This window comes from Pseudophryne corroboree, chromosome 6 (genome assembly GCF_028390025.1).
Source record: "Pseudophryne corroboree isolate aPseCor3 chromosome 6, aPseCor3.hap2, whole genome shotgun sequence".
NCBI classification, from domain to species: domain Eukaryota; kingdom Metazoa; phylum Chordata; class Amphibia; order Anura; family Myobatrachidae; genus Pseudophryne; species Pseudophryne corroboree.
Genome location: NC_086449.1, coordinates 209,377,916 through 209,392,607, shown reverse-complemented (window position 1 = coordinate 209,392,607; position 14,692 = coordinate 209,377,916). Strand labels below are relative to the sequence as shown.

Below are 14,692 nucleotides of genomic sequence, written 5' to 3'. Positions count from 1 at the left end.
ATCTCTAGTGTGTGTGTGTGTGTGTGTGTGTGTGTGTGTGTGTGTGTGTGTGTGTGTGTGTGTGTGAACCCTTACTTGACTAAGTTTATCAGCAGCTCTACTTGAGGAATATCAATTACTATATATATATATATATATATATATATATATATATATATAGTTGAGCTAATAAGTTTACATACCCTAGCAGAATTTGTGATTTTCTGGCCATTTGTCAGAGAATATAAATGATAACTCACAAACTTTTCTTTCACTCATGGTTAGTGGTTGGGTGATGCCATTTATTGTCAAACAACTGTGTTTACTCTTTTTAAATCATAATGACAACAGAAACTACACAAATGACCCTGATCAAAAGTTTACATACCCCAGTTCTTAATACCATGTATTGCCCCCTTTAACATCAATGACAGCTTGAAGTCTTTTGTGGTAGTTGTGGATGAGGCTTTTTATTTTCTCAGATGGTAAAGCTGCCCATTCTTCTTGTCAAAAAGCCTCCAGTTCCTGTAAATTCTTGGGCTGTCTTGCATGAACTGCACGTTTGAGATCTCCCCAGAGTGGCTCAATGATATTGATAAAATAATGTAAATCCTGACTTAGCAGACGTCATATACAATCATTGGATGACTGGAAACACTGTGATCCAAGCCCATCTAGTGAACAGAGACATCCAATTTGGCCACGCAGTAGTATGACTGCAGATGTGTATCCTGCAATGACCCTGCAGGATGGCACTCTACCTGGGGCTATGCATGATGGAAGGAAGTTTCCTGGTTATTTGTTAGTCAGTTCAGTTCCTGATGTGAAAACAAGTAAATGTGTTATTCTGCAATCCAGAGTCCATGAGTCTTACCTGATTTACAGCACATCTACATGGTGACAGAAGTGGGGTACCATGGCTCAAGGACTTCGCCGCATTGACCTCCTTGTGTTTGATGAAAACATCGCTGACAGATGGGTGCAGTTCAGGAGGGAATAGGCCGTGTACCACATTGCTGGATTGTCTGACAAATCAAACAAGGTACAAGCCTACACACTGCTTAACTTGGCAGGGGCAGAAGCAGTTATTAAAGTAGATACATTTACATATGCAGAGAGGGAAGACAAGGAGGACCCAGATATATTGCTTGCAAAGTTTGAAGAGATTTGTATGCCTGTTAAAAACGTAATAATGGACAGAGACACATTTAATTCTATGAATCAGAAAACTGGGGAAAATATACAGTCATGTGTGTCCACTCAGACTGTTAGCATAAGGATGCAATTTTGGAGCTATAACCGATGAGCTGGTCAGAGACCACATTGTATGTGGCACCCATAATGATGCAGTCCGTGCACACTTACTATGGGAAAAGGATCTGACTTTATTGGCCCTACAGACTGGGCGACCCGCCGCCAAGCTGCCCGACTGCCGATACGGCAGACGGGTGACCCGGAGGCGGGGGGAGGTGACGGGGGGAGTGATTTTCTTAATTCGCCCCGTCACCAGGCACCATAGCAATGCATTCTGATATGGACAATCTCGTCCATATTGGCCTGCATGCATAAACGATGGGGCACCAACGATGAACGAGCGCGGGGCCGCGCATCATTCATAGTTGGTGCCTACACACTACACGATATGAACAAGTTCTCGTTCATTAATGAACGAGAACATTCATATCGTGCAGTGTTATCTGCTAGTGCCTAGGGCCCTTTAGACTCTGCTATTCACATATGCATGCTTCACGAGCAATCAGAACAGGGCAAAGGAGTTACGGAGGGAAGCTGAAATATGCAGTCTGCAGCACACACAAACGCAGCAGAGGCCATGTTACAACTGTGGGGGACGCCATGCGTTTGCACGGGAGACCTGCCCTGCTTTTAACAAATGCTGCAACAAGCCCAACCACTTTGCAAATGTGTTGCAGATACAGGCATACCATGACACACAGTGATCCAAAAGTGAAGCAGAGAGAAAGACAAATGCATAAAGTCAATCGCATGGGCACAGAGTCCACACCACACACCGCTGAGACCATATATTGTGAAAGCATAGATCTAATTGCAAAACAAGGAGAGATTTTCACTGACCTGTGTGATAAAAATAGTGGCAATACCTTGAAGATTAAAACTGAAACTGGTGTCAAATGCAATGTAATGTCCAGGACCCTGCTGCACCAAACTAGCCCTCAGGCAACAATAGACCATACAAACACTGTAACTTGGTGGCGTATGGAGGGCAAATGATCAAAACCGTAGGCACCGCCACTATCGAATACACGTGTGCACCGTTGCTTTGCCACATAGTAGATAGTGATGTTAGACCACTGCTCAGACTGCCTGACCGTGTTCGTCTTGGGTTGATACATCTGGGGCCGAAAGTACATCTGATACAGCAAGATACCTCTGAGTTCCGTAACTTTAAGGACTTATTCACTTGTGACACCATTGGCAAGCTACCTGTCATCTACCACACGCACTTGGATGAATCTGTTACCCCTACAGTGCGTCCCCTTGGCAGGTTCCAATCGCTATGAAAGACAAAGTCCTAGCAGAGCTGGAGTGCATGACCGTATTTGGCATCATAATCCCTATTGAAGGAGCAACCAGTGGGTATCTGCAATGGTAGCTGCTGTAAAAAAAAGATGGGACTGGAAGGATCTGCATAGACCCCGTGCACCTCAATAAAGTGTTACTAAGACCCTGTCACCGTTTGAGAAACTGTAGAACAAGTCATTGCTGACATGCCAGAAGCCAAGGTCTTCAGCACATTAGATGCCAAATGTGGGTTTTGGCAAATCCCTCCTCACTTTGTCATCACTCCTCACTGCTTTTATGACACCAGCTGGGAGATATGCCTTCTTACACAGGCCATACGGCCTGACTACTGGCAGTGAGGTGTTTCAAAGGTGTACGGAACAATTGTTTGCAGGATACCCCTGTGAGATTATAGTTGACGATATCCTCATCTGGGGCCGTAATATGCAAGAGCATGATGAGCGTCTCCGCCAGGTATTGGAAAGAATGACAGAAATCAACTTAAAGGTCAACCCAGGTAAGTGCACATTCAGAGTGGCTGAAGTTCCATACTTGGGTCACTTCCTCACTCATCAAGGTGTTAAACCCGACCCTGATAAAACTGCGGCCATCCAGCCCATGCCCCTGCCGGTGAGCAAACTCAGTCAACAACGTTTCTTAGGGATGATTAATTACCTGTCCAAATTCATCCCCAATCATAGTGAGATCACTGCACCCCTAGAACAACTTCTTCACCAAGATACAGAGTGGTGTTGGTTGGAACCACACCATGCTGCGGTGTCGAGTTTGAAGAGCATGCTCACCAGCCTTCCTGTACTGCTCAATGTACATTTGCCAGTGGTAATCTGAACTGACGCCTCACAGCACGGATTGGGTGCAGTCTGCCTCCAAAAGAATAGACCAATTGCTTTTCATTCCAGGGCACTGACAGAAACAGTATCCCATTATGCACAGATAAAAAAGAGCCACTCACATTAGTTTTTGCTTGCCACGAATTCATTGACTTCATCTACGGCTGGCCATTCACTGTCGAAACTGACCACCAACCGCTCATCACCATCATGAGATAGCCCCTGCACAATGCATCTGCCCATATCCAGAGGATGATGCTCAAATTACAGAGGTACCACCTAGACATCGTCTACAAGCGTGGCAAAAAAATGTTTGTGGCTGATGCCCTCTCCAGAGCATTTCTTCCCCATTCTGCACCTCTACAGGTTGACGATGACTATGATGTGATGTCTGTGCAAATCCTGTACTCTGCCCACATGGAGGAGCTGCAAAGAGAATCTCTGGAGGATGATTTGTGTCACATAGAATACCTCAGAAACTTATCACAGACAATGCCACACAGTTCACAAGCAATGAGTTTAAATTGTTTGCTCGCACTTGGGATTTCACACACATCACCAGCAGTCCACTGTATCCACAATCCAATGGGCTTGCAGAGAAAGCTGTCCGCTCAGCCAAACACCTATTGGAAAAATGTACACGAGACCAGACTGACATTTTTTTAGCACTCTTAAACCTACGCAACACACCATGGGACGGAATACCATCCCCTGCCCAACGGTTATTATCACTTCGCACCAGGACCCAAATTCCAATTACTAAACATCAATTACAATCTCAATTACAGACACAAGTGCAGATGCCTGTCACCATCTTAAAGAAAGCCAGTCGGCCCAACAGTTATGTTTTGCAGGCAGATGGAACCGTGTATGAGCGTAATCGTCACCACCTGTTAAGTCGACCTGAGTAGACTATTACTGCGCACAGTGTAACAGTGGATGTCACAAACCCTCCTCACACCACACCACACTCTGGGTTGTCAGCTATGTCTTCCTCAGTCGATAGTGACGTATGACGTACCTGTATACCACCAAGTCAGGACTTTTATGCAAACCTAATTCCCAAATTCAGGACTATGTTACATAAATTCCCCTCACCCATTCTCTTCCTCTTCGTTATTCTCCTTACACTTTGCTACCCTTTTACTATGTTCTTGAAGGGAGGAATGTAGATGTCCCTAGGACCCTGCAGGATGGGACTCTACCTGGGGCTATGCATGATGGGAGGGAGTTTCCTGTTTGTTAGTTCAGTTCCTGATGTGAAACCAAGTAAATGTGTTATTCTGCAATGTAGAATCCATGAGTCTTACCTGATTTACAGCACATCTACTATGACCATGTTGAAAACAGTTGTTCAGTTATACCGAATGGTATGGTGCTGCAATACTTTCCCAGCCTGCATTGGTGTTTTACTTACTCCATCATCCTGGCATTGGTTAATAAATTGATTCAGTATTGTTCCCTGTTACGGGGCAATTGGCATAAACAGGCTGAGATACAGTTATACACGTCTTATTAAATACTCTTAAAATGCAGTTTCATTCTATAGTCTCAAAACAGTATTGTCCTTCACTAGACTTCCAGAGAGGAAGACTAGTGTACTGTGTACTTATAATGACATGTTTTGACCTTAAAACAAGAAACATCGTTTGACATTGGTCATAGGGGGTGATTCAGACCTGATCACTGCTGTGCGTTTTCGCACAGCGGGCGATCAGGTTCTAACTGCACATGTGTATGCACTGCAATGCGCATGCGCATCGGACAACAACAAAAAGCATCGCCGGTCAGCAACGCAGTGGCGTGCGGTGAGGTCATTGGCTGGTGAGGCACTGCAGCCATAATGATCCGCAAAGTCAGGCGATTACCGCCACGGTCGCTGATGCCTGCTACCGCCCCCCCTACCCGCTATCACCACCGCTAATGGCCTACAAAATTGCCGTCATCAACCGCCCCGTCCCACGCCGCTAATTCGCATCTCAGTTCGATGCCGCCACCAATGCCCACAGCCTGCCTGCTCATCAAACTTGTGATGAGCACTGCAGGAGGTTAATATATTGTACATTTTTATAAAATAAAAACTAAATATTAGTGTTTGGGACTGTGGAGGGAGTGCGAGGAGGACATGAATACAAATCAGGCTTGCATCTAGTTATAATGTCTGGACTCTTTATAAATGTTAGTGCCATTCCTGCGTTATGCCAATCATGTGGTAGTGCCCCTGATATGAAGGAAATGGAATTGTGGTGGTATATCTATTGATCTTATCTTGTTTAGTACACTGGGTGGGTGTCCTCCGGGCCAGGTTATTTAACCTTACTTTGATGTATTTAACAACTTAAACAACTATGTGTGTATGGATTTTCACTACACAACACAGTTCCCCTCTTCCTCTCCCCCCTCCTGCTGCTAGCCACCCAAGCTAGCAGCAGCGCCTGCACCTGTCATCTGTGTCCTGCCGCAGGCGAGCCCCTGGTCCATGGCCGAGTGCAGAATCCGGTGCTATTGCTGGAGAGCTGAAGAAGAGAAGAGCATGCTCCCAGAGCTCCGGGCTTCCCACTGTGTACGGGGCTGCCGTGGATTAGCTGTGCCGCCCCTCCCTGGTGTTAGCTGACAACGGGTGCCAGCGGCAGTAGAGAGGAGGGCTCCTGGACTCGCAGCTCCCCTCCCGCCCTGCTGATTTCGGCCTGACAGGGGCAGCCGTCAACATCCCCCTACACCGCTGCTGCTGCTGATCCTAATATGAAAGTAGGTGCCTGCTGCCCAATCACATCAATCTTAGCGACAGGGGCGTGCTTTCATATGGGCTGAAAGCACGCCCCTGTCACAGAGGCACTTCTATCAGTGCCGCTTCAGCTGCTTTTTTGAATGGGCTTTTACTGCCCAATTCTTGGCCCCGCCTCCCGCTTCCAGCCTTTTTCACATTGACAGCGGGAGGCACCGACAGCGGTGCCTCCCAAACACATTTAAAACTATTATTTTACTCTGTAAAAATTATTAAAATAACATAAAGCCTAAAGCAGATACTTATGACACAGAATATGTGTAATAAGTATTTTCTTTGTATTATTTTAATGATTATGAAAGGGGAGGCACTGCCTCCCCTGCCTCCCCTGACTGCACATCCCTGCAGCAACGGGATGGTGCGAAAAATCAGAAAGCGAGCGTTTACAAGGTGATTGAAAGGAGGAGGCCGTTTGTGGGTGGTAACTGAGCGTTTACTTGGAGTATCCGGGAAAATGCAGGCATTCCCAAGCTTTTTCAGGGAGCGTGTCTGATATCAGCTCAGGCCCCGATCAGCCTCTTCTGATCGCACTGGAGGAGTAAGTCCTGGGCTGCGCACAGACTGCACACAGTGGATTTTTGCAGCTCGGCGTACACATAGGATCGCACACTTACACGGCAAATTTACACTCACCCTGGAGGCGGCGACTATCTGAGCGTAGGACAGCAACGTTTTCAGCCCAGCGATCAGGTCTGAATCACCCCCATAGATTGCTCACTCAAAGAAACTAATAAGGGACAGATTTACTAAAGCTTCGAAAAAATAAAAAGGCAAAGTGTTGCCTGCAGCAACCAATCAATCAGGATGTATCTATTACTTTCTAAAACATACTAGAGAAATAATAACTACAATCTGATTGGTTACCCTGAGCAATACCACCACTTTTACATTTTAGAATATTTTCTCAATATATCCCTAAGTTTAAGGTTGCTTTAAGAACACAATTTAAATGACCCTTACTATATCTTTCATTTATCGCCTACATTTATATTATCTTACGTAGACTGCATAAAAACTACCATTGAATAGCTAAATTTTTCATATATAATGCTGTTGCCTGACTTCTTATGTCTAATTGGCCGATTAACTGAGCAATAACCATTTACAGCAGCGCTGTGGTTGTAGCAGTTAACTTCACGGTGTTAGAAGAACAAAAACAGTTTTTTTTTATTTTTTTTATTAGTAACCTCTGATATTGGAGACTTTCCCAAGTCATTCAAGGTGACTGAAATTTCCAGACTGGAAAACGTAACTGCAGCAAAGGGCAGACCCTGCTGTAAAGGATCGCTGTGAAAGCAGAAAAAGAGGGGGCTACACGAGCCTGTCAGTGATTAAAAAACCTTCAGGAGGACAGGAGCACGTTGATGAGAAGTCATGTTCTGGGGATTAAGGATGGCGACTCAGAGGAAAGAACTACTTTAAAGAGACGGTTGTCGAACTCTTGGAATTAAACTTAAAATACATGTTGATGCAAAATGAAAAGGTATTTTGTAACTCTCACAGATATCCATGCAGCATTGCCTATGCCATGTCAGGATGTATGCGTGCTTGATAAGTTCCGACATTTGCTCTCGTTAAGTCAGCATTCTGCACTTGATGATGATGACTGGTGTTCAAGTGCAAAAGATTAAAATCCGAAATAATTTATAATTTATTTACAATACATTACAATCATTAAATTAGTTAATTGCCAAATTGCTACAGTGAACTAGTTTACAATTAACCAATGAGTCGGGGTCATATAAGACCCTAGATAACCTGATTGGGTACTCACAGACTGGCCACTGTGCTATCAGTTGAACTATTGTGGCTTCTAGTGGCATATTCAATTAAGTGTGGGGGTTTGTCCGCCAAAAATCTGCAGACTTTGTGCGTATTCAATTAAAACAAAAGTGGTCAGGATTTTTTTTGTGAGGGGACATATTTTTTTTTACAATCAGCATGCAGCCACCTGTGTGCAGGGTGGGGGTGTGGGGATAAGGGTAGTGTAGTGCAAGTATAGAGCAATAGTGTAAGTGGAGGGGGTGCAGAGTTAAGGGTAGTGTAGTATAGTGCTTGTATGCGGGGAAGGGATGCAGCGTGAGCGGTAGTGTAGTGCATAGTGTAGGGTAAGTGGTAGTGTATGGCATAGTGCAGGGTAAGCGATAGTGTAGCGCATAGTGCAGGGTAAGCGATAGTGTAGCACATAGTGCAGGGTAGGGAGGCCAATCCCGGGATCGGCGGGATCCCGGGATTTAGGCCCAAAAACGTCCGGGATTCAATCCCGGGATTGGAAGCTCCAATCCTGGGGATTGAGGGATCAGTGTTGAGCGTCCTCAGGACGCTCAGACGCTGCCCGGCTCCCTCCTCCTGTCTCCCCCTGCGCAGCGTGACCTGTGCCTGTGAGGTCACGCTGTGCTGTCAGCAGCCGCAGAGCCGGAAAGTATGGCGGACTTCACCCGCCGCCTCGTCCCGGCTCCCCCTGCATTCACCCGCCGCCTCCTCCCGGCTCCCCAGCACTCACCCGCCGGCTCCCCAGCACTCACCCGCCGGCTCCCCAGCACTCACCCGCCGGATCCTCCTCACCCGCTACCTCGCTTCGCAGGTTTGTAGGGTTTTTTTTAATGTCTGCAGGGTGGGTGGGGAGGGGCGGGGCCACGGCCGGACACAGTCTAAAGCCAATCCCGGGTATCCCGGGAATCCCGGGATTGACCATTTTTCAATCCCGATACCCGGGATTGAAAAAATGGCCCGGGATTGGCTTCCCTAGTGCAGGGTAAGCGGTAATGTAGTGTAACACATAAACATAGAATTTGATGTCAGATAAGAACCATTTGGCCTATGTAGTCTGCCCCTTTTTTTAATCCTTTATGCAATCTCAAACCCTTTCGAACCTTGGTTCTGTGTAAGAATATTCATATGCCTATCCCAAGCAAGTTTAAATTGCTCTACTTTCTTATCCTCTACCATCTCTGACGTGAGGATATTCCACTTATCCACTACCATTTCTGTGAAGTAATTTTTCGTTAAATTTCCCCTGAACCTGCCTCATTCCATTTTCAGCGCATGTCCTTGTGTTCTAATACTTCTCTTCCTTTGAAGAATGTTTCCCTGCTGTACTTTGTTAAAACCCTTGGTATAGTTGAAAGTTTTTATCATGTCCCCCCTTTCCTTTGTCTGCTCCAAAGTATATATGTTAAGATCACGTTGGGTGTGCTTTATCGGCGGCCGGGATCCCGGCGTTCAGCATAGCAACGCTGGGATCCCGACTGCCAGAATGCCAACAGGGAGGCGAGCGCAACAAAGCCCCTTGCAGGCTCACTGCACTCCCCATGCCAAGAGTGGGAATAGCCCCCGGCGTCGGTATGCTGACCACCAGGATCCCGAGTGCCGGTCTCCTAACTACATCCCGTTAAGATCTTTTCGTTTTTCCTGGTACGTTTTGTGATGTAGACAAGGCACCATTATAGATGCTCTTCTTTGTACAGTCTCTAATGTATTTATGTCCTTCTGGAGAAGGACATAAATAGGGACCAGATGTAATGGCTTGCGAGACGGCCGGAGCTCCGTGACAGCAAATGTTTACTGGGCCTAACCATGTGCAGTGCAGGTGTGGCAGATATAAAATTTGCAGAGAGACGAGAAGCAGAGGATCTGCAGAAGGTAAGTCATTATGGATTAATTAAGGTAATTGAAAGCTTCCAATTGCTGAATTAGCTATTGGGGGGAGTGGCAGGTCCACAACTTGTTTCAATCATATCAGGAGATGCACCCTACTCTTTTACTGTGCCTGCGCAATAAAACAAAGCAGAAATTTACACCTAACAGTTGTAGCACTTATCCAGGACTGAAATGCGAAAATAATTTGTCTATTGCAAGATCCTGAAACCTTTCTTTGCTAATTCCTAGAACATCTTGTCAAAATACATGGGAATGATCATCTTTATGCAAACATGAATAGCCACTCTACTGCTGTATTTGAAACTAGCTAACAATGTTACATTAACTAAAAGTAGTTAACTAAAGGGGACCCCATAGCCATAGCTAATGAAGGGGCCACCAAAGTTTCTAAGGAGGGACACTCTCCCTTACCTTACAAAGCTCTATAATCTCCCTGCTGACTGAGTGCAATGCCCTATTGCAAGTACTAGAGCAGCACTGGTTGTTGGCTCAATGCGGTCCCATAGCTCAGGAGCATGCTACCCTGGTAGTTACGCCAATGCTACAGGTTTTGCCCAACTTGACCCAACAACATAATCTGTGGCTCCCTACAAAAATAGTTCTGTTGCTTGCTCCTGAAATTCTTTCCCACTGTCTGAGAGAAGTAGTTGGTCTGGGGGCTGGATGATAATTGTGGTGCTATGTACCCACACCTCCCACCTGGACTTCTCCCACCAGCATCTCCTAGGGGGGCTAGACAAAAGTTGGCAAATATTCACTTACAGCACTGTATATAGAATTAAATTGTTAAAAATAAAATTATATACATTATTACAGTAATTGTGGCTTACATTATCTTTGTCCCCAAAGGCTGTGCCTCATAAACCTTTAGAAACACTGAGGGGTATGATTACATATTGGCAGCCTGTAGTTAGGTTTCCTTATAGCAATAAATGAGTTATCTTCTAAAATCAAAGTGGATCTGGAGGATTAAACCATTTTTTATGACAACCTTATACTGCTAGACCACTTCAACTATTTTCATTTTATTTTATTGTATGAAGGATTGCAGAAAACTACCATATAGAGATGTGCAGCGGGCATTTTTTGGGTTTTGGGTTTTGGTTTTGGATTCGGTTCCGCGGTCGTGTTTTGGATTCGGACGCGTTTTGGCAAAACCTCCCTTAAGAATTTTTGTCGGATTCGGGTGTGTTTTGGATTTGGGTGTTTTTTTTCAAAAACCCCTAAAAAACAGTTTAAATCATAGAATTTGGGGGTCATTTTGATCCTATAGTATTATTAACCTTAATAACCATAATTTCCGCTCATTTCCGGTCTATTCTGAACACCTCACACCTCACAATATTATTTTTAGTCCTAAAATTTGCACCGAGGTCGCTGGATGACTAAGCTAAGCGACCCAAGTGGGCGGCACAACACCTGGCCCATCTAGGAGTGGCACTGCAGTGTCAGACAGGATGGCACTTAAAAAAATAGTCCCCAAACAGAACATGATGCAAAGATAAATAAAAAAGAGGTGCAAGATGGAATTGTCCTTGGGCCCTCCCACCCACCCTTATGTTGTATAAACAGGACATGCTCACTTTAACAAACCCATAATTTCAGTGACAGGGTCTGCCACATGACAGTGGCTGAAATGACTGGTTGGTTTGGGCCCCCACCAAAAAAGAAGCAATTAATCTCTCCTTGCACAAACTGGCTCTACAGAGGCAGGATGTCCACCTCATCATCATCGTCCGATTCCTCACCCCTTTCACTGTGTACATCCCCCTCCTCACAGAGTATAAATTCGTTCCCACTGGAATCCACCATCACAGGTCCCTGTGTACTTTCTGGAGGCAATTGCTGGTAAATGTCTCCACGGAGGAATTGATTATAATTCATTTTGATGAACATCATCTTTTCCACATTTTCTGGAAGTAACCTCCTACGCCGATCGCTGACAAGGTGACCGGCTGCACTAAACACTCTTTTGGAGTACACACTGGAGGGGGGGCAACTTAGGTAAAATAAAGCCTGTTTGTGCAAGGGCCTCCAAATTGCCTCTTTTTCCTGCCAGTATACGTACGGACTGTCTGACATCCCTATTTGGATGCTGTCACTCATATAATCCTCCACCATTCTTTCAATGGTGACAGAATCATATGCAGTGACAGTAGACGACATGTCTGTAATCGTTGGCAGGTCCTTCAGTCCGGACCAGATGTCAGCTATCACTCCTGACTGCCCTGCATCACCGCCAGCGGGTGGTTTTGGAAATTTTATCCTTTTCCTGGCAGCTCCAGTGGCGGGAGAAAATGGAGGAGCTGTTGGCGGGTCATGTTCCGCTTGACTTGACAATTGTCTCACCAGCAGGTCTTTGAACATCTGCAGACTTGTGTCTGCCAGAAAGAGAGATACAACATAGGGCCATATGCAATTGTGGTCGAATTGCCGCAAATGTTGAAAAACGGGGCATTTTCGGAAAAAAAAAAAACTGATTCGACAATGCAATACAGTACTTTTCGACAAAAAAAACTGCCGTTTCAGATTCGACTTTTGGCAATCCGACATTTCTCAAAATCGACATGTCTGCAATGGTAAAAATGCGGATTTTCGACAAAAGTATATTCAATTGAAGAATGTAGATTCGACAACAGTGCTTTTCGACAGTCATTTCGTCAATTTCATTCAGCCTCACTTTGCTGGCGTGAGCTGATAAAAAAAATTCAAAACATGTATTTTTTTGTGCTTTTTGGATTGCTAATAGCATATCTATTTATATTTGAAGGGATTATCTACTTGGTTTGTCTATTTTTGACCCACAAGTATTATTTAATCGATTTTTAAAAAGAATATTTTTTCTTCACTGTGCTGAGGGAAATGTACCCATGATTCCACAGTTTTACCCAGGATACACTTCTGCAAAGCCACTCCAGTTTTGGACCAGTTTACCCCACTCTACCATGGACGTCCTACTTGTGATGTGGACCTGAACCACCGCCATGTTAGAGTTACTCTTTCAGGTGAGATGTATTGGCCAAAACTCCATCCTGTCTGAGTAACCTGTGTATATGCGCAGTGTTGCTGGGACCTTTTGTTCTTTCCCAGGGTGGAGGAAACGCTCTCGAATTACCTCCTCATTCTCTTTTACAGGTCTTGCGGAGTATCCTTCCCAAGTTGCAGGAACCAGCGTGGATGTCAAGGGACACGACAGTTCCCCTGCTGTACCATGGGCGACCTAGTTGTGATGTGGACATGAACCTCCGCCATGTAGCAGACACCCTCCCTCAGGTGAGATGTATTGCCCAAAACTCCCTCTTGTCCAAGTAACCCAGGAATGTCCAAACTGCAGCCTGACGGCATTTGCAAAACTGCATATCCAATCATGCCCTGACACAGCAATGCTTACGCTGTGTCAGGGCATGCTTGGATGTGTAGTTTCTCAAGTGCTGGAGGGTTGCATTTGGGACAAAGGCCGATGTAACCTGCTTGTGTCCAAGTGTTGCTTGTACCTTGTCTTTGGATGACACAAATACCTGGAACCTCATACTATTCTCTTCCACAGGTCTTGCGGAGTATCCTTCCCAAGTTGCGTGGATGTGAAGGGACATGACACTTCCCCTGCTGTACCATGGGCGACCTACTTGTGATGTGGACCTGAACCTCCGCCATGTAGCAGACACCCCCCCTCAGGTGAGATGTATTGCCCAAATTTCCCTCTTGTCCAAGTAACCCAGGCATGTCCAAACTGCAGCCCTCCGGCATTTGCAAAACTGCATATCCAATCATGCCTTGACACAGCAATGCTTACGCTGTGTCCGGGCATGCTGGGATGTGTCGTTTCTCAAGTGTCGGAGGGTTGCATTTGGGACAAAGGCCGATGTAACCTGCCTGTTTGCAAATGTTGCTTGTACCTTGTCTTTTCCAAGAAGGATGACACTATTCCAAATACCTCATATTATTCTCTTCCACAGGTCTTGCGGAGTATCCTTCCCGATTTGCAGGAACCAGCGTGGATGTGAAGGGACACGACAGTTCCCCTGCTGTACCATGGGCGACCTACCACAATACCACTGCATCTCTGAAATGCCCTATTTTACATTTCATTTACTAATAATTTAAAGAAAACACACAACACTTCTCATTTTAACAATTTATTGAAGAATTATAAATTGAATTTTATTTTGTATTAAAAAATAAAATGTAATAAAACAAAAAAAGAAGTGTTTATTCTTCTTTACATTCCTTTTTCTTGTGTAGATATCTGTGAAAAAAAAAGAAATTCCATATTAAGTAAAGACACTGTAATGATGTCATGTTCACATTCCTTTCCCAGGAACATTTGTGGAACCACACAGTCCAGCATGACCCATTGCTGGACTGTGTTGTTCTCCAAGGGCAGGCGGTCCAAAGTGGCAGAGTGGTGGCAGTGTTCAGCACTTTGACACGCCTGCATTTGTGGAACCACACAGTCCAGCATGACCCATTGCTGGACTGTGTTGTTCTCTAAGGGCAGGCGGTCCAAAGTGGCAGAGTGGTGGCAGTGTTCAGCACTTTGACACGCCTGCATTGGTGAACCACACAATCCAGCATGACCCATTGCTGGACTGTGTTGTTCTCCAAGGGCAGGCGGTCCAAAGTGGCAGAGTGGTGACAGTGTTCAGCACTTTGACACGCCTGCATTTGTGGAACCACACAGTCCAGCATGACCCATTGCTGGACTGTGTTGTTCTCCAAGGGCAGGCGGGACAAAGTTTCTGGAATATATACATTGAAATATGGTTTTACTCACCTTGGTACGCACAACACATCTACGCCATCCACTTCAATTTTTCAAACAATCCTATGAAGAAGCAAAAACAAACACTAGCGAATAGTAAATTCACACAACAGT

General features: G+C 45.3%; 1 long non-coding RNA gene across 1 annotated transcript in view; it reads left to right on the top strand.

The window, feature by feature from the left end:
- Positions 1–13,484, top strand: part of LOC134935132 (uncharacterized) — a 133,056-nt gene extending 119,572 nt beyond the window's left edge. The window contains exons 2-4 of the long non-coding RNA XR_010179921.1: positions 7,340–7,639; positions 12,952–13,089; positions 13,364–13,484. This is a non-coding gene — a long non-coding RNA (uncharacterized LOC134935132). The remainder of the gene's footprint in view (positions 1–7,339; positions 7,640–12,951; positions 13,090–13,363) is intronic.
- Positions 13,485–14,692: the final 1,208 nt, after the last annotated feature.